Raw genomic sequence first — 21,681 nt, 5'->3', positions numbered from 1 at the left:
AAAGTCAAAAGTCAAAGTAATAGTAATAATTTCATAATTTTTTTTTTTTAAATATTGATTAGTGCACTTTTAAGTGCTCTTATAACTCCTCAAATATCTCAGCCAAGATGCTACTAGTGTCCATCAGGAGACTGTGAAGCTGGCCAGCTGCCACTTATAGTAAAAAAGAGTGTGTGCTGAAGAACAGTACATAAGCAAATGTTTCCAGGGTGAATAACAGCTACAAGTTACAGAAAGCCGGGCTTATCTGACAAGCTGGTCTGCAGGGGCTCTTTCAGCTTCAGCTTAATAAAATAAGCTTTCATTTCTCGCATCTTACTTTCTACATTGACTCCATTCTTCCTTGCCAGCCTGTCTGTGAGTCTCTCTCTAAAACTGCCTTTTTTAAGGCTTTTGACAGAGTTGGAAACCCCTTTTCCGAAGGGGGGATTTAGAATCTGTACACCTACTGTTTATTCTCCACATAACCACTATATATAGTGAGTTGTGTTGAGTTGACTCCACATCATCATTATGGGCTCTGATCACCAAAGACATGACACATGTCAATAAATGATTAATTATTGAATTAAGGTTAGGGTTAGGCTGTCATCGTGGCAAAATGTGGTCCTGCAGGTACCTCCTGTAGCGGGAACTACCACTGAAACAGTTTTCGTGGCTGGTGTGATCCCATCAGAAGATGTTCTCTAGTTAAAATATGTTTCCACTGCAGCCAGCTTTTGGGTTTTTGGAGTTCAGAAAAAACTGAAACCTTTTCTGTTGGATGTGGTTGTACCACGTCATACAAACTTTTTGTCTGAAAGAGGCTGAAGCCTTAAATCCTCCTTCAGTCATATCCTCTTTGTCTTCCTCTTCATCCATTTCTTTTAGCCTGGCTTTCTCTCTTATTCCTTAGACTATCTTTACTATTAGCTGCTAATAGCTGATGTAATTATTAAGGGATCTCCTTTAACCGTATTAAAACCACTGGATAATAATAGTAGAGACAATAATGAAGCACATTAACTTCAGTGCAGTTAATGATTAGCTGCACAATATGTGATATTTGATAAAAGTCTAGCACCTGCAAACCAATAAATGAGTAACTCTGTGTAACCCTGATGTCCATGCCCTCACCACTGCCCCCCCCTTCTCTGACTGGCGCTGAGCCACTTGGCTGGGCTTTGTCAGCTCCTCTTGACTAATTAGCTCTGTTGTTCTCCTCCTCCCCAGATTCCCTCTGTTTCAAGTACAGACAAACAGCACTAGGCTTTCATGTTCAACTCCCCATCCCCTCTATAATACAGCTGTGAACAAAGTCTGACTGAATCTAGCCCCCCACCCCCCACCTAAGACTGTTCATACGTTTTCTGGCTGTGCATACTGTCCAGCAGACTCATACATCAGAGTTTACTTTGCATATTTTGGTACAGTTGAGACAGGTTACTGTGGTGGAAGAAGTATACAGATCCCTAATTAAAGTAAAATTACCAGCAAAATAAACCTAATGGATCAAAGCTCATGCTGCAGAAAAATGGCAGCTTATATTTTTGTAAACATATATGTTAAAAATGATTGGATTGATGGAATATTGTTATAGCTGGTCAAGGTTGAGCTAGGTGTAACTACCTTATATACAGTTTAGTCTGGTGGTTCCCAACAGCGTTCTTGCCCCTCCAAAGGGTCACAAGATAAATCTGTGGGCTGTGATATAATTAATGGGATTAGAAGAAAAAAAATACTGCTCTGCTACACACATTTGCATTCAGACTCAAATTGTTGCCAGACATTGGATAATTTTGTTTCTTAAGGGCCTCAAACTGTTTAAATGAAATTACATGAGAAATTTAGAGGGGAAAGTCTGAGACCAGGGGCTACAACCTGCAAGGAGCAATAACAAGTTGAGAATTACTGGATTAATCTTTAACGGTGCATTTTATGTTTAAGATTGTCATACGTGTGTTTTTCATAGTCTCTGTATAGTAACTAGTAACTATATCTGTCATTCCATTTTAATGGAGTAAAAGTTAAATATTTCCATTGACACATAGTTAGAGCAGAAGTGTAAAGTACAATAAAACAGAAATACTAAAATAAAATTCAAGTATCTCAACTCTTAATTGAGTGAATACCTACTACTAATACTAATACTTAGTTACTTTCCACAACTGTGTGACATTGATCCAGCATGCACCAGGACGATGAAAGTGAAGCAGCTACGTGGCCATTATTTATATTCCGTTGCATGTGCTGATCTTCAAAGACTTCCTCAAAGTCCTCCTCAATAGCAAGACAAGACGCTACTGTACCAATAAATTACTTCTTCATCTGTAGTTTCTTATTGTGTAGTAGTTGTAATAGGCCTTAATCAACTTGAAACATCTTGTCTGCATATGATGCTCCAGAAATGACACCTTTGTTCAAACAAAGTTAAACATTATGAAATAAAAATTAAGGAAATCTCATTACACTTTTTAAAGTAGATTCAAAAACCAAGACTGTGATTCAGGCGAGTGTACAACAATATATGTAACCACATTGACAGTTTATTAAATCTTATTCTTTATTGTTTGTTAGTTAAAATTGAATTAACTAAATGAATTTGTATGATTTGGGAAAATGGTCACATCGGAACAACATGCAGTTAGACAGTCAGACCCAAATAAGAATCGAGTTATCCTTTATAAACAGTATTTGTAGAATGTATTAAATGTTTGTTATTCTTCTCCCAAAAATCATTCCAATCATTTCTTCAGGATTCATTTGTAAGGGTCTGAGGCCAACTGGATTAGGTTGTGTGGTATATGTGGTTTTGAAGAAATGTGTGTAGTTTAGGGTGTTCATGCATGCATGAATATGTTTGTGTCATAGTTGTGTGTGTGTGTGTGTTTGTGGTGTGTGCATATCTATTCCTGGGCCGGGGATCCTCTCCTGCAGGTCTAATTACTTTAATGAGGGATGTCTCCCTCTCTATCAGCCCTACCCAAGGGTACACATTAACATTCCCCCCACATAGTCATACACACCAACACTCACAATTAACCACAAATTCATCAGCAGAGTAAATACTCTCTCTTGCCTTCGTGTGAAACTTACTCCTCTCTTAAACTCTTAACTTCCGTGAGAAAGTGGGCCCTTTGCAGTCGCTTCCCCTCCCCCCACTGAGTCAAGCGATTCAGCCCAGACTCGACTTGATTCCTGGGGTACTAAGTCTGTCTGCCTTCACTTCCAGCAGACACTTAAAGGTGAGAAGACACTGTTTTTTTAACAGATCAGACAATATGCAATTGAGTCATTATTCGGCTGTGCTGTATCACTCTTACCCGCTCGTCCAATTTAGAATCCAAGAAAGTGGCTGACAGCTGGATATCTAATGATGTTTCTGTTGTGACCCGCAACTATTACCCATGCCGATTGTGTGTGTGTGTGTGTGTGTGTGTGTGTGTGTGTGTGTGTGTCTGTGTGTGTGTCTGTGTGTGTGTGTGTGTGTGTGTGTGTCTGTATGTGTGTGTGTTTGAGGGTTTTCATGTGTGTGTGTCTATGTGAGTGACTGTGTATTAAGCTTCAGAGAGCAGTCTAGCGTTGCCAGGAGACAGTGCAGGCACCACTAAGGGCCACAGCTTTATTCATGAGAGAGATGTGGAGGCTGGGAGGGTTAGTTATTTAAACTGATCTGATGAGCAAAGCCCAAGGATGTGAAATAAACACGTTGAAACTTGGGTGTTCTCCTTCTGCTTGTCAGTGCTCAGTTGAAGTTGCAGCTTGTGTCTGCCCTCTGGTGGTCATTACAGGGAACTGTAACACGGGACACAGAAGAGAACAAGAAGACAGAAGACATGAAGCCCTGACAGTTCAAGTTCAGTTATTGAGCTCTTTGGGCCACCATAAGGCAGGTATACAGTAATGTTGCCAGTTTTTTGAAAATTCAACTATACTTGCAGCTAGATGTCAGGATATCTTGGCCTCTGCTGCTGCTATTTAAAAGAAATCTGTCTTGCAAATACTTGCGAATAGTTATTATCTCCGTGGCCTGAATATGGGTCAAGAGTTACCTTGTTACCTTATTTGAGATGGTAGAATTGTAACTGAACTTTGATAACCCATACATCGTTTCAGAGCCACACAATTCTCACAAATCACACGCAAATCTGTGTAAACCGTTTTAAAAGTCAGCTGTTTATTTTGTAACTGTAAGACTGAATGCCAAAAAACATGTCTGTGCCTATGTGAATTTTTATGTGTATTACTTAACTAATTCTAGACTTTTTGATAGTAAGCTCCAAATAGTTAACTTTTAGAAGTGAACAGACTTTAATCAAAATTCTTCAAGAACAGTTACCATTTTATTTTGGGTATGCCATTTTCAGGCTTGTACCCAAAGAATGAGAACCCCATCAGCAGTTTTAAATAAAACACAATTAACTGATTATCAGATTGGGACTTCATTTTAATATTTCATTCATCATTCAAAGATTAGAAGAACTCTAAAACACATAATCAGGGCTATGAAGTTGAGCCTTATCCAGTCCTTTCAATAAGTTGGAGCTGCATGGTGAGTAGCTTTTAAGAGGCCTCACCTCCAGCTCAGCCTGTCATGTAAAAAGCATAAAGGTCTTCTCAGCCAGCCCAGTTTTCTTTTTTGCCTTTTTACCTGTGCAAAGTCAGTAGGATTCTGTGGGGAACATTAATCCACAATTGCAGAAGCTACTCTAGAACAGGGTAGCACAATGTTTTCTGAGGGTTCATTGATTCACACCTTATTCAGACCACTCAACTGTGGAATTGCAGAACTGATTGATTAGAATGGCAGAGGATAGGTTAAATGAGAAGATGCTCTTTGGAGTTAATTACACAATTCTGTATTGGCTAAAAAGCTTTAATCAATGGCTGATGGCCTTATCTATAGGAATATCTTACTATGATGTACTGTTACACCATCATAAGCAGGTTTTTATGCATGTTTGAAGAAAATGTTCAGAAAATTTTCTTTGTAGTTTTGTTTTGAAATTTATGCACAGTATACGGGATCTGGTTAAACTCACTTGTGGTGTCATGACACAATACAAAAACGTTGTTATAATAAATATAAACATTGTATTGTGTGTACATTATAGTTTATGAATAATAATGGCAAGAAATGCCTTCATAGTGCCCAAAATTAATTAGTAAGCAGACAACAAGAGTAAAACACATACTATAGTATCAAGTGTTCCATAATCCAGCCTTTGTCAGGCAGAGTTGAGATAGGAGACTTTACAGAGAAAGCCCACCTGGCTAAATGAATAGGCAATGTTGTCAGGGTTTAGAAGAGTCAGTCGGCTGTGAGGCTGCAGTATAATACCGGGGCTGTCAGCGCTGACAAGTCTCAGAAACACACACCTCTAATCTCAACCCCCCTTTCTTCTACCCCTCAACCATAACACAGAAAAAATGACACCCTGCACAAATATTAAACATCTTCCAAGGCCTATTCCATTATCTTCTTTTCTCTAACGCTGTTTTACCCCCCTCACTGCTCTCTCTCTCCCTCTCCATATCTCTCTCCCATCTTGTCTTGTCCTTGTCTCCTCAGAAGCCCTGGCAGCCGGATCATCTCCGTCTCTTAGTGTCAATTAAAAGTGAAATATCTGCATTTGTCAACATATCATTTGTGCTGGGCCCGTGATGCACTGCTGATTTGTCGGCCGATTCCTGACACTGGGGAGGGAATGCCGAGGCGGCAGCCTCCCTCATTAGACCTGGAGCTGGCACCATGATGGCTGACACCGCCGGGAGGCTTCGCTCCCCGCCGACATGATACTAACCCAGGAACAGGCCTCGTCTGTCAGTCCTGTCACTTGCCAGCCAGCCAGCCAGGCAGGGAGAGTGAGGGGCAGATGGGTGGAAGAGAATGTGCTCGAGGTGGGGGGGCAGGCTGGGAGGTGCACCATCCAGCCTACTCTTAGGGCCGGATGGGAGAGACTATAATGAAGTTTATTTGTATTGCAAAATGTCAATATAACTCATAGTGTTTGAAAGAGACGTGGGCGATGGTTGACATTTTAATGTGGTGACACAAATAGTATGTTTACCTAATGATGATTTTAAACTAGGGTATCACCCAGTTCATTCACAATCAAACAGATGCAAAAACTATTTTCATAAAATAATAAAAATGTAGAGCAATAAGGAGACAAAAAGGGATAAAAACAGATGTGAAACACTTATGATAATCAAGACCTGCGATGGACTGGCGACCTGTCCAGGGTGTACTCCGCCTTTCACTCAATGTCAGCTGGGATAGGCTCCGGCCACCCCTGTACGCAGGATAAGCGGTTGACGATGGATGGATAATCATGACCAAAAGTCTGAAACCCCACTAGTTGGAACTACAGGTTGCAAGTTACATTACACCTCACAATATACTGAATTTGCTTTTCTTTGTGGGTCTAACATGTTTTTCATTGTCTTCAAGAGGAGGAACTGTGATGTGATTTGTGATTTAGATGTAGCTCTATACTGCGATGGACTGGCGACTTGTCCAGGGTGTACCCCGCCTTTCGCCCAATGTCAGCTGGGATAGCAGAGCACGACGCTGTAGTGGCCAAGTTTGATGAACATTTTGTGCCTAAGCGGAATACTATACATGAGTGCGCATGTTTCCACAGACGCTCCCAGCGTCAGGGGGAGAGTGTGGAGGCGTTTGTGAGGCATCTTTATGAACTGGCAGCACATTGTGATTTTGGAAGTACTAAGGACAAACAGATAAGAGATCGCATCGTCGTTGGAATCGCAGACAGCGACGTGTCTCAAAAGCTACAACTGGGACCGGATTTAACCCTGGAAAGAGCCATCTCCATTGCTCGCCAGTCTGAACTTGTCAAAGTACAAAACGCCGGGTTCAGGTCCGAAGGCGAAGTAAGTGCAGTTACACGCAAATTCAAGCAGTTTAAGCCATTTGAGAAGAGACGCGTTAAATTCAAAGAAAACCACCAAATTAAAGGAGCATCAAAATCACCACATGAAAAAAGTTGTACAAGGTGTGGGAGAGTGCACGACCATGGAACTTGTCCAGCATCAGGGAAACGCTGCTGTAAGTGCAATAAGACTGGCCATTTTGAAATTATGTGTAAGACTAAGTTTGTGGGGCTAGTGAAAACTACAGATACTGATAGTGATGAGGGCAGTGCATGGTTCCTAGGTGCAGTTTCAGAAGACAGAGATGCCAATGAGGACAAGTGGGTCACAGATCTGCTAATCAATGGTACCACTGTGCAATTTAGAATTGACACAGGCGTAGATATTACAGTAATATCAGAACAGACTTACCTAAGCCTGCCCCAACGCCCACTTCTGAGAAGCACTAAAGCTGTTTTCTCAAGTCCTGGTGGGCAGCTCACTTGCAAAAGCAAATTCCTGACTGATTGTGTGAGACATGGACAGAAATACGCATTTTGGATATATGTGATGGCAGGCCCATTTACTACTAATCTGCTTGGCCTTAAAACAGCAACTGAAATGGGGCTTGTACACAGAGTGGATGGACTTGAGTCATTTGAGGATGTTTTTGGAGACTTTGGACTATTGAACTGTACTCCAGTGAAAATTGAGCTCCGGCAGGATGCTCAACCCTACAGTATCGCCATACCGCGTCGCATCCCTTTCCCGTTGTGCCTCAGGTGGAGGAAGAACTGAAACGGATGCAGTCCTTAGGCATCATTGAGGAAGTGAAAGAAGCTACAGATTGGTGTGCACCCATGGTGCCGGTGATTAAAAAGAACAAGAAACCCAGAATCTGTGTGGACCTGACTAAGCTCAACAAAGCTGTGAAACGGGAGAGGTTTATCCTGCCCACCCTTGAGGACATTGCACCGAAGCTTTCTGGTGCAACAGTATTTTCCACAGTTGATGCATCAAGTGGATTTTGGCAAATACCATTCGATGCTAGCTGCAGGAAGCTCACAACCTTTATTACACTGGCGGGCCGTTTCTGTTTCCGGAGGCTTCCCTTTGGGATTACATCAGCTCCTGAAATATTTCAGGAAAAGATGAGCACCCTCCTAAGAGGCCACACTGGCACTGTGGTTGTTATGGACGATGTCTTGGTTTTCAGCAAAGACAAAAAGGACTACGATCATAACCTCAGTGCAGTATTGGAAACCATTAAAGCTTCAGGACTAAAACTGAACAAGGAAAAGTGTCAGTTTGGGAAATCTGAAATCAAGTATTTTGGACACATCATTGGGAAAGATGGCATCAAGCCCAACACTGAAAAAGTCAGAGCCATCACAGAACTTCCTAGCCCCACTAATGTCACAGAGCTACACCAGATGATCGGGATGATAAACTACTTGGGCAAGTTTCTTCCTGAAGTTTCAACTGTCATGTACCCCATTAACAGTCTACTGAAAAACAATACAGTGTGGCGTTTGAGCAAGTGAAAACCATGTTGACCACAGCATCTGTTTTGGCATATTATGATGAAGCAAAGCCAACAGTGGTCAGTGCTGATGCAAGCAGCTATGTTCTTGAAGGGACTCTGTATCAGGAGCAGGGGGATGGACTCCGGCCAGTTGCCTTTTGTTCACGAACACTGACTGAAATAGAGCAATGATATTCTCAAATAAAGAAAGAATTCCTTGCAATCGTCTGGGCATGTGAGCGGTTTGTGAGATAAATACAAGGCATGGGAAAGTTCCGCTTGCAAACAGACCATAAGCCGCTCGTCCCTTTGATAAACTCATATGACCTAGACAAAGCGCCTGTGAGATGCCAGCGGTTGTTAATGCGTCTGATGAAGTTCAATGTCGAAGCTGTCCATGTCCCAGGAAAGCATCGTCGTGGCTGATACTTTGTCTCGCAACCCTCTGCAGGACAGAAGTACATCTGACACGGACCACGATGTGAAAGCCTATGTACAGGTGGTGACATCATCAAGACTAGTAACTGGTGACAGATTGGATACTATCAGAAAGGCTATCAGCCAGGATGCAGACCTTCAGGCAGTTGTTTGCTACACTCACACAGGCTGGCCCGCAGAGTTATCACACATACCACATGCTCTGCACAAATTCTATGTTGCCAGAGCTCACTTGTCAGAAGTTGAGGGACTCCTTCTGTATGACGACAGGATTGTCATTCCCCTCCCACTGCAGAAGAATGTCCTCACTCAGATACATGAAGGTCATCAGGGACTCACTAAATGTCGCAGAAGGGCCAACATGTGGCCAGGGATTGGAAGGGACATCACAGAGATGGTTAAAACATGTGAGTTTTGCCTGAGGAACAAACCTACTCAGAGGAGAGAGCCACTGATAACCACGCTGCTGCCACATGGACCTTGGCAGAAGATTGCAGCAGACATTTGTGAACAGGATGGTAAGCAATACCTCATGGTGGTGGATTACTATTCACATGAGATTGAGATTGCACACTTGCCCACTATGAGCAGTCAGCAAGTCATAAATCGCTTAAAAAGCATGTTTTTCAGGTGGGGGATCCCATTGGAGCTGGTGACTGACAATGGCAGCCAGTGTACCTCAGCAGAATTCAATCAGTTCTGCGAGGCATACAACTTCGATCATACGTCCAGTCCTCATTACCCACAAGCCAATGGGGCAGCTGAGAGGTGTGTTGCTACAGCTGAACAACTTCTGCGTCAACCCGATCCTCACCTGGCTCTGATGAGTAACAGAGCCACCCCAATCACTGCAACAGGACTGAGCCCTGCTGAACTCATGATTAATCGACAGATTAGGACTACAGTCCCCATCCTACTAGCGCAGCTGCAACCAAGTCCTATTGACCATGAGAATGTCAGGATTAAGGACCAGAAGGCCAAGAATGCCTACCGCTTCTTTTACAACAGACGCCATTCAGCAAGACCTTTATCTGCACTGCAGCCGGGTCAGTGTGTAAACATCAAACTGGATGGAGAAAAGGGCTGGAAAACTCCTACACAAGTCATCGCCAAGACACCTGAACCCAGATCTTATTATGTGCAGACAGAGCAGGGCACAGTTGCCCGTAGGAAGACACATCCAGGAAGTGCCAGAGACATCACTGCAGGTTGCTGCGAAAGAGACTAGTGACATGAGCCAGGACTGTGACATGGGCCCCTCTCCTATTTTACCTGGTGCCCATGCCACCCCAGTTCCTTCAAGTCCCCTCCAAAGAGGAAACGGGCAGGAAGAGCAGTTAAAACTCCTGTCAGGTTCAAGGATTATGTCTCGAAATAGGAGTGTTGGTTCCAGGAATTAGACCAGGAAACTCTGTTCATTTGTTATGATGTGTTGAGTGTTTATTATAGAATTGGTTAAGACTGCACTTCATCACTTCAAGCTACACTTTTATTTCATTTTTTCAAAAAATTAGGCACTTTATTCTAGTTTACTTAAATTTAGAATTTATTATTAGAGTAGTTATTATTTATTTTCCCTCCAGTTTGATGTGAAAACTGAAATATTATTTGATTTGACAGTCCGTGGTTAACTAAAACATACAACTAGAGGTTATGGTACTGAATGATAATGCAAGTTAGTCGTTATGATGTTCCAGACCTTTGCTTCCTTTGAAATTTTTTCTAACTGGACCTCTTTGAATTCTAATTGAATACCCCTGTACTACATCGTTAGCTTGCCTGTCTGATTTTCAGTAACTAACATTACTCTATGTGTAGCTTTCACCGGAGGCTCAGCAATGTGAGTGAGCTGGACTAAATATTATAAATAAGATTGTTGCTACACTATAACAGTTAGTAAGTAACATTACTGTAACGGTAGTGGATGGGTCTTCCTCTGTGTTGTTGTCGCCATTTTCTTGCAGTAGCCTATTGTATGTTATGTGGGTCACGTTAGTTACAGCGACTGAGACGGTGGAGAAGCTGTGTACCAGAGTATCAATAAAACCACAATAAATCTAAATTGAACGTTACAAAGCCAACAGAAGAACGGAAGGTCCGACCTAATTTAGTGTTAGCTAAATGCCCTGCCTTGCATCACTATAGGCTAGTAAACAAATCGCTCCACATTTGCTTTTTACCATTTTACCATTACATCCTTTCTTGCAGGCTAGGATAGCAATATGGGTCGTGTTAGTTGGTGAAGTAATTTGGAAAGCGATACAAATTTGCACCAGAAAACGATAGCAACTGCTTGGCGTTAGCTGCCGAGCTAACTTTACTCTCTCTGGGACTTCAGCCTTTCTGATGTTCACTGTGTTTTCACTTGACATCATCTGAATCTCGTTTGGTCTGATGGGCTTCAGAATGTAAAACTTTATTGTAGGGCTGATCCCGAATAGTCGGAGATTTGATGCTTTGATGGGCGGAGCCTGATTCGACTGTCTATCTCACAATTGAAGCTTCGCAGTTAAACAAAGAATTTTGGGGTGCTCAACGTCTGATTTTACATAGAACTACCAGTTTTCTCCCAATAAGTTAACATACAGCCTATTACAATATACATTTCAATGTTTAATTCTGTAAATAAACATGTAAAAAGAATAAAACATTCAATAAATGTGCATGAATAAAATTGTAATAAAATTGTAACCCTAACCCAGCACAGAATGCACACCTCAGTTTAGTTGTAAATTTACAGTGTAAATTGAATGAATAGACACTGCAGCTCTGCAGCTTCTCAAGATTAAAGAGGCGCTACGTACTGTAAAATCCTTAGTCTGGGACAGCCCTACTTTATTGTTGTTTTGTATCCTTACGTCAAGTAAATGTTGGAGCCTGTGTTGTGCTGGAATCCGGTTGTTTTGTGGTGTTAGTGGGGTGCATGTTATTAGCTGCGGTGTTGTCGCTGTAGTCGGAGATGTAGTATCGGGTTAAACCGTTTCTCCACGAGAGAAGTTCACATATTAAGCCGAAGACTGGATTAAGTGGATTAAATGCTAGTGATGGGAAAAGTCAAGTCGTATTTTGACAAACTCAAGTCACCAAATCTCATTCAATAAAATGAACCAATCTTTTTTTGTGTCATTTCGTTAATTTCGTTCATTTTAACTAGGCTGGTTATTGCGGCGCTGCAGCCCTCTAGTGGGCAATTTAAAAATAACAGCGCAATTCTCAAACACAGAAGGCTGCCTGGCTTGTATAATGCACAAATTCACCTCTTTATCTATCTCTATCATGGTTCTATAAAGCCCCATGGAGCCACAACCAAATTCAAATCATATAAAAACCACAGAAATATGTTGTCAATATTCAATTAAGCCACTACTCTGGCTAAATCCGTCCATTTTCACAATCTTTCCTGAGTATACAACCAGAGCAGCCATATATATAATTATAATTACTTTCACTATATCTCTCTGGCCCTGCGATGGACTGGCGACCTGTCCAGGGTGTACCCTGCCTTTCACCCAATGTCAGCTGGGATAGGCTCCAGCCCCCCCACAACCCTGTACACAGGATAAGCGGTTGACGATGGATGGATGGATGGATCACTATATCTCTAAAGTGCTCATTCATACAGTAGCCTAACACCTATCCATGAGTAAAATCTATATTATTGAAGTAATAAGCTTGACACACAAGATGAATAAAAAACACTAAAATTTAACAAATTTAATAATAATCTCAAACACTGCAGGTTGTTCACCAGTCACGAGCTGTAAAACAACAGCACGGCTGTATCGATAAAGAAAAAGTAAAAGTTACGCTGCGTTCTCTGGCGGACCGGATCAGCTGTTAGCTGTAAACTAACCACAGGGTTAACGCTGCTACGTGGCTGTGTTTTAATGTTTTAATGAGCCGGTTCATTTGTTTTGGAGAGGAGACGACCTCTGTGGTAATTCAGCTCCCGGTAGAACCCTGTCAGGGCACTGAAGTGGAGCAGACCCAGAATAACTCTCATCAGCTGTTAGCTGTAAACACTAGCAGGACTAAAGTTACGGTGCGGCTGTGTTAAAACTATAACTTAGCACAATGTAGCTGCGCTGTAATAACGTTATGCTTTATTAAATGTCACAAAATTATCAAAATAGATATTAGATATATGTCAGTCCAGTGACTGTTACCTGACAATAGACTTGCCTCTCATTCCCCGGGGCTGGCAGTAAGTCAGCCTGCCGAGTGAAGACAGACTCCGAGGAGGACCCATGTGAGCGCTGAACGATTAGTTCATTCCTGCTCCACAGTAGGAGCTGTCACGTGAAAAATGAATGACTCAAACCTAGAGACTCACAGTTGAGAGTCGTGAATTAATCAATTCTGTTTCCTGTGCTCCCTGCTTACCACAGCCCTATAGCCAGCTTTCACATGACAAATGAACGATTCAAACCCAGGGAACGACAGCTGAGAGTGGTGAACTGATCAATTCTGTTTCCTGTGCTGACGGAGCCCATGCAGCTGCTGTGTAACAAGTGAACGTAAGAGTCCAAGACTATTCACGCATGCGTGAAAATGAACGAATTACTCACTGAGAAAACCCGTTCCTCCTGAGTCACATACAAGATTAGGTCAAATGAACGAAACGTTCTTTGAACAACACAACACTGTTAAATGCTTCAAAATATTCCGCATTGCGTCTGGATTAGAGACACAAACGGACGAAAATCAAGTGAAATCTCAGAGGAAGCGAGTGATTACGACACGGTCAAGAGGAAGTTGGATGCTCACTTTGTAACACGTAGAAATGTGATCTTCGAGAGGGCAAAGTTTAATCAGAGAGAAAGCAAGAAATGTGTGAGTCGGCTGACAGCTCAGCGGATGCAAATGGCAGCCCATGGATGACAAACATTGATGTGGATAACGCACGGTTTAAAATCGACACTGGCGCAGATGTCACTGCAATCCCTGAAGCGCTGTACAACCAGGGCCAGTTCAGCAGGCTGGAGAGGCTGACAAAGGTTCTACTGAGGCCAGGAGGGACTCGTCTGAATGTGAAGGGCAAATTCACAGGAACTCTCAGAAAGAGTCAGTAAGAGTACTAAAGAGGAAATATATGTTGTAGAGGGGCTGTGCACACCACTGCTAGGCAGGCTTGCTGCAGTGGCACAGCAGTTGGTCGCCAGAATAAATAACATCAGACTCATGGACTCCAAAGACACAATAAAAAAGGAGTTTCCAAAGCTTTTCTGTGGATTAGGCAAAATGGAGGTACAGCATAGTACTGAAACCAGGCATTCAGCCTTTCTCCCTCCCAGGCGCATGTCCCTTCCACTCCTGCCGAAGGTCAAAGAGGGGCTGGTCCTTATGGAACAGCAGGGAGTTATCTCCAAGGTAAAGGTAGAGTCATCTCTGCTAACCACTTTCATAACTCCGTTTGGACGGTTCTGTTACAATCGCCTGTGCTTTGGAATCTCGTTAGCTCCGGAACACTTCAAGAAGTATGACATGACATGTATGACCCTAACGCTGAAATGCTTGTCTCCACTGACTCATCCTCATATGGGATGGGCGCCGTTCTTCTCCAGCGGCAAGCAGACAGAGTGGAAACCTGTGGCGTATTGTGGCGTCCGAACAATAATACTGCGATGATGTGTTGAGAAGAAATCCGCTTGACACTGTTCTTGATCATAAAAGTTTATTACATCAAGGAGTTCAGCATCAATTACAAGCTCTGCAGCAGCTTGGAGAGTGACCCAGCCCGATGACCACTCTGTCTCTCTGTACATCAAACACAGCTTATATAGGATATGTGTAGGTATCTGTTAGGTACCATAGAAGGGTTTGAGTCTGCAAAATAAAGCCCCAACCCATATAAGGGTACAGTGCTATTCTGAGGTAACAAAACAAGGGGTCAGAGGTCAAATTCTATAGAAGGGTTCAGTCCCTACACAACCACTAATCACTGCTCTCCCCTTAAGAGGTCACTGACCCTCTGTCCAGCTGCTACAGTGCTATTTTAAACTGTTATGCATCAAATGCACATATATTATACACTACAGTATGTTTCAAGAGCCCTCAGCAGCACTGAACAGCGATACTCCCAGATTAAGAAGGAGGCGCTGGCATCAACATGGGCCTGTGAGAGGTTTGCAGAGTTCCTCATTGGGAAGAGTTTTCACATTGAAACCGACCACAAGCCCCTGATTCTTCTACTAGGCTCAAAGAGCTTAGATGAACTTCCACCATGCATACAGTGTCTACACACATGTGGCTGGCAAAGACATTACAACTGTGGATGTGCTGTCCCGAGCTCCTGTCACACTGCAGAAGGATTGCAGGAGGAGGAAATCAACCTATCTATGTTGACTCTGTGATAGTGAGTCTCCCAGCTACAGAAAAGAGCTTAAGAGAAATTCAAAGACACCAGGACGACGACGCCACACTCCCGCAGTTGAAGAAATTCTGTGTGAAGGATGGCTAGACAAGTTCTCTTGAAAGAGTGTTCCAGCCTTATCTGCCATTTTCAGGTGAGCTCACAGTCCAAAATGGTCTACTACTGTATGGCAGCAGGATAGTCATCCCAGCATCACTCAGGGCAGGCATGCTGTCCAAGCTGCATGAGGGCCACCTGGGAATAACAAAACGCAGAGAGCAGGCTAAACATTCAGTGTGGTGGTCAGGCCTCAGCAGAGAGCTGACAGAAATGATAGAGAAATGTGATGTGTGTAGCCGTGAGAGATTAAATCTCAGAGAAACGATGATGTCTACTGAGTTTCCCCCAAGGCCATGGTCTACTGTAGGAGCAAATTTGTTCCAGATAAAAAACAAACTATACTTGGTCATTGTGGACTATTTCTCAAGATATTTAGAAGTGGCCAAACTGACATCCACAACATCTGGAGCTGCGATTGATCAGTTCAAGTCTATATTTGTATGTCATGGTATACCTGAAGTGGTCCACTCAGACAACGGCTTGCAGTTTGCATCCGAGACCTTCAGAAAGTTCGCACAGGATTGGGGCTTCAATCATGTGACATCTCCAGTCCTCATTGAGGACAATCAAAAGTCTCCTCAAGAAATCCAGCAACCCTTATCTCGCCCTGATGGCCCACCGAGCTGCTCCTCTGGCAAATGGATATAGCCCCACTGAGCTTCTGATGGGAAGGAAAATAAGAACACCAGTTCCTGTTATTCCATCCAAGTTCAACCCAGGGTGCGCAGACATGGACAACTTGAAAAGGACAGAACAAAGGTACAGTCAAAAACAGCGACAGAACTATGACCAAAGACACAGAGCACGTGACATGCCATACCTTCACCCCAGTGATCATGTGTGGGTCAAAGACACAGTGGAAAGTGGGACTGTAGCGTCTACTGCCGGCACGCCAAGGTACTACATCATTAAGACGCCCAGGGGCACTCTGCAAAGAAACAGATACCATCTTTCGCTAACCTCTGTGGCTCCTGAAAAACCTGCCAACTCAACTGAGCCAGCACCAGTGAGCACTGTTCCTGACGCCACACACACTCCTGTCAGACCAGGAGCCCAGTGTGAAGCCAGTCAGCAGACTCCAGCATGAGAGAGATGTTTCCCAGCCTGAATTAGGAATCCTCCATCTTACCTCAAAGAATTTGTTTGTTCATAGAAATGACACTTGAGTTAATAGGGGAGGGCAGCCAGTAGTTAATTGTTGCCAACTTTTGTCATTACTAGAAACCAATTAAGTGTTTACAGAAGCACATGTTCGAAGTGTTTCATAGCTGAGCAGCATGGCAGAAGTTGAGAAGCTATAATTATGTGTTACATTTACATTTTCATTTACTCATTCGGCAGACGCTTTTATCCAAAGCGACTTACATTTGAGGAACAACATAAAAGCATCAACAGAGCATCAACTACGGATCTACAACTGACAATACATACTAGTAAGGGCTCACAGTACATATCACATCAATGGGGTAGATACCTAGGGAAGGAAGTAAGAGTTAACAAAAAGTGCAATCAAAACAAAAAGTGAAATCAATATAAGATCAGTGCACAGGAAGTGCATCGGATGGCGGGTGGTAGCTCGTTCCACCATTGTGGTGTCACAGAAGAGAATAGCCGGGGATTGCTGGGATTGCTTTGTGTGAAGGGATGGCAGAGCCAGGCGGCGTTCCCTGGAGGAGCGTAGCGGCAGACCCAGTAGTCACTCTGTGTGCAAGCATTAGTGACTTGAATTTGATTCACTCCCACGGGGAGCCAGTGGAGGTCACTGAGTAATACTTGTATATGCGCCTTTCTAGTCTTTTCGACCACTCAAAGCGCTTTTACACTACATCTGCATTCACCAGTCATACACATTCATACACTGACGGAACAGCCGCCAGGGGAGGGGCAATTCGGGGTTCAGTACCTTGCCCAAGGACATTTCGACATGCAACCATTTCGACATGCAACCGGGGGAGCCGGGGATTGAACCGCCGACCGTCCGATTAACGGCCAACCTGCTCTACCTCCTGAGCCACAGCCGCCCCCCCCAATGGAGTGACATGAGTCCTTTTGGGCTGATCAAAAACCAGACACGCTGCTGCGTTCTGAACCATTTGTAAGGGTTTCACCGCACAAGCCTGTTAGGAGGGCATTGCAATAGTCGATGCGAGAGATAACCATGGCCTGTACCAGAAGCTGGGTGGCGTATTGAGTGAGGTAGTATGTTGTATAGAGAAAAGCGGCATGACCGAGAGACAGTAGCAACATGGTCTGAAAAGGACAGCTGGTCATCAATCATGACACTGAAGTAATTCACCACCTTGGTTGGAGTGATGGTTGCGGAGTCAATTTGTAGTTTGATGTTATGGTGGATAGATTGCTTGGCTGGAATGACCAAGAGTTCAGTCTTAGAGAGGTTTAGTTGAAGGTGGCAAGCCTTCATCCATGCGGATATGTTTGATAGACAGTCCATGATCCGCGCCGAGACAGTGGGATCGACTGGCAGGAAGGATAGGTAGAGTTGCGTGTTGTCTGAGTAGCAGTGGTAAGAGAAGCCATGTGAGCGAATGATCGGCCCCAGTGAGGTGGTGTAAATTGAGAAGAGAAGGGGCCCAAGTACTGAGCCTTGGGGAACCCCTGTGGAGAGGCAGTGGGAGGAGGATAATTGTCCTTGCCACAAAACATTGTAGGAACACCCCGAGAGGTAGGATTCGAACCACAGGAGTGCTTTACTCGAGATGCCCATTGCTGAGAGAGCGGATAGCAGGATCCTGTGGTTGACTGTGTCAAAGGCAGCTGATAGGTCATGCAGGATAAGAACTGAGGATTGGGCTATAGCTTTAGCTGACCTTAGGGCTTCTGTTACAGACAGAAGAGCCGTTTCAGTAGAGTGTGCACTCTTAAAACCAGACTGATATGGATCTAGGAGGTCATTCCCTGAGAGGAATTCTGAGACCTGTTTGAATACTGCCCGTTCAATAGTTTTGGATAAAAAAGGTAGAAGAGACACTGGTTGATAGTTCTCAACTTGAGTTGGGTCAAGTGAGGGCTTTTTGAGCAAGGGTGTAACCCGAGCCCTTTTGAAAGTGGTCGGGAAGGTTCCTGAAGCCAGAGAAGTATTTATCACATGAGTGATTGTCGGGACCACAGTAGGAGATATGGCTTGGAGGAGATTCGTAGGAATCCGGTCCAGTGGGCATGTAGTTGGACGGCTACGGGTCAAGAGTTCTGATACTTCGCTCTCTGTGAGAGGAGTAAACGAGGAGAGTGAACAACCACTGACCTGGAAGGGCAGGGGGAAAGATGTAGTAGGACTGCTACAATGGTTGAGTTTGAGTGTTTCAAAGAATTAGTTTGAGTTGTGTTATTACTGTTACTGATCTTGATCACATTTAAATGATGGAATGGATTATATTTTGCAGTATAAGAAGTAATCTGAGAGAAGAGCCACCACTGTCAGGCAGGTCAACGGCACCGGACCTTCTGTTGTTCATTTCTACTGATAGCCAAAAACTAAAGGTAGAAAGGAGAACGCGGGAAAGAGGCTATTGTAAACTCTGTACCAGCAAAAAGCTTTCAACTTATTAATAGGCTACATGTGCAGAAAAACAGTAGTTCAAAAGTTGGGATTTACTTGCTTAATTTTTTTATTTCAGCGGGTGGTGTTAAGAAACGTTAGGCCTAGGCTATATGCTTTATAGCCTACTCCTTGCTGCTGTTATGAATATGATATTAGTTAAAAAGTCGGGAGAGACTGCTTTGTTTGGGGGTGAAGGGGGTGGTAGTGAAAGCTGTGTTTAGCGCTTTACACTAAATGTCACAGTCACCCATTCACAAACATATTCATACAATGATGCCAGTGGCTGTAATGTAAGGTGCCAAATGCTCATCAGAAAGAAACTAACATTCACAAAAATCATTTATACTACACTCTAAGAAATGATTCATGGGGTTAGTAAGTCCAGCTTAAAAATTAAGAGCTTTTTTACTATTAAAAATTAAGTTTGTTAGATGCACTTGTTTTATTCAATTGATAACTTATTTTAAGAAGTTGACCAAACATAAAATATAGAAATCTGTCTTAACTCAGAAATAAGTGGATTTTTATTGAACTTTTCTGAGTTCATTTAACAACAGACAATATTAAAAGTTAGGGCTACTCATATACCTAGTGGTCATCCTTTAAAATCATGAGTAAGTTATGACGCAGAACTTGTCCGGACTTGTTTTGCCACCAGAACAAGCCTGCAACACACAAGACAGAAGTGTGGGAGAAAGCAACTTTGCGTTTCATGACATAAAGGTGGGCTACTTGGTAAGTATTATTTTTGACTTGTTTTATCAGCAATAGCTAACATTAATAACTGCCTACATGTCAAAAAACTGTATTTTCACAACGCTAAAATTTGAATTATTCTCCTAAACTAATTCAGTGTTAAAGATGGTAGAGTTTTAGCTAGCTCCTACTAGTTAAGTCCCAGTTGTTTTTGTGATTTGTTTCACAAAGGCATTGATTGGCATTGAACCTCTTAAGCATTCGTTGTAACACTGCAAAGGTTAGCAAATATGCATTTAGCTTGCTCTTAATTTAAAATAGACAATAATTTACATTGATGCACGTTTGGTCTGCAACAGCCATTGGGGGTGCCAATTTACATTCATGATTAAACAATATAGGTTATGCCACATATTTCGGTGTGACATTTTTTTTTATTCATTTATTTGTTTAAGCTGTAATATTTCAGTGAGGTTTAAACTGATTAATTGAGCCACAGTTTTTGTTTAGTTTTTATTCAGTGGATTCAGCGCTGTGCAAAGGTGGGCTGTAAAGCTGGCACCACGGTTTAGAAACGCCATTGTTGCAACATGTGCGTTTGTCCTGTGTGTGCTAGTTATCTGTAAGTTTGAACATTTGAATCATCTTGTATTATTTTGGAGATTTTTTTTGATTTGGCATTACAACATTCTAAGTAGTTATAATGGCTTTCTTTAAAATGTATTATTTGAAACAGCCCAGGCCTCATCCTTTTGTAATTTTTCAATTGTGATTGAGGGAACAGAAGTCCTGAAAGACCTGGATGTACCCAGAGCTTGTGCCTTTCTAATAGGGCTGATATATGCACTCCAAACACCATATCAAAAGAACTGAAAAAAACTTTTGAAAAGTTTCAAAAGATATTCCTTGAGCTGGATGGTCTGAAAGCCAGTCTGAAGGTAATGTAGCCTATCTAAAAAGTAAACTTCTGTCCTAACAATACCACAAGAAAAGGCTGCACCTGTTATATGTTGTGTGTTGTTGAGCAAAATACAGCAGCTGTAATGTGTAGTTGGTACTGGTTACAATAAAGTTTGTTGAAACTACAATTGCTATGTGTAATTTATTCTGATTTAAGTGAAATAAGTTGATTATACTCAAAAAAAATAAGGTAACATGTTGCATTGACATTTCTGAGTAGATTGAAAGTAAAACAAAGAAGTTTGAATAACTTAAAATGTAATATTCCGACCACTTAATAACACCAAATCCTTATCAATAAAATTAAGTTGGTTCATCTTAATTAAGCTATGTAGATGACAAAGCAAATCATGTTGGTTATTAAACTAATTGAGTTAGTCTAACTATAAAAGACTCATGAGACATACTCAAAAATGGCTTGAGTTGGAATTATAAGAAAAATAGATTGATACCTTAATGTTTTTAAGTAGAGCCAGTGCATTATTTTTTAGAGTGTATAAGTATTTTTTTACGTACTGGTTACCTACCATATTCTGTTATTGTGGTGTACAGTATGGCTTACTGTGCAATAATCAATTGTTTGGGAGGAACTTTTATTGTAAAAATATATTGTAAACAATTTTACTACTGGGCACCTTCGCAAGCGTCCACCATCGACATTTTAAGAAGAAGTGAATGGCAGCAGAGACTGACTTCCATGGAGCTGTTGTTAAGAGATGCTATAGAGCTGTTTAGAGAGAGATGTTTGCCCACTTACAACTATTTCATTTTGAGACACTTTTATCACTTCCTGCAGCTCACTTATTCAGGATGGAGCACTCATCCCTGTTGCAGACCCACTGAGGCCAAGAAGACATTTGGAGTTTTGGTTAAAAAATTTATTGCAGCTTTAAAGCTTGGCAACAAAGTTGCCAGACTTTGACGCTCATTGGCCCAGAGAGGTTGAAAAGCTCTGCCACACAGTATGGTTAAAGGGTGTATTCACCCAAATAACAAATTTTTACTTACCCCCAGTGGTATTTAGCCATGCAGATATTTGTTTTTGTTTGTACACATTCCACGTCTTTCTGAGATTTCTGCCTGCACCTCAACACAATGGAAATTAATGGGATTTAGTTTGTGGAGCTCACAACACTGAAAAGTTACATAAGTAAATAAGTTAAATTATTCAGCAAT

The sequence above is a fragment of the Micropterus salmoides genome, unplaced genomic scaffold (assembly GCF_014851395.1).
Source record: "Micropterus salmoides isolate LMB-PRFRI ecotype aquatic unplaced genomic scaffold, ASM1485139v1 Ms_hic_scaffold_7, whole genome shotgun sequence".
Classification (NCBI taxonomy): Eukaryota; Metazoa; Chordata; class Actinopteri; order Centrarchiformes; family Centrarchidae; genus Micropterus; species Micropterus salmoides.
The sequence above is the reverse complement of the archived record's forward strand: the minus strand, read 5'-3'. Positions refer to the sequence as shown.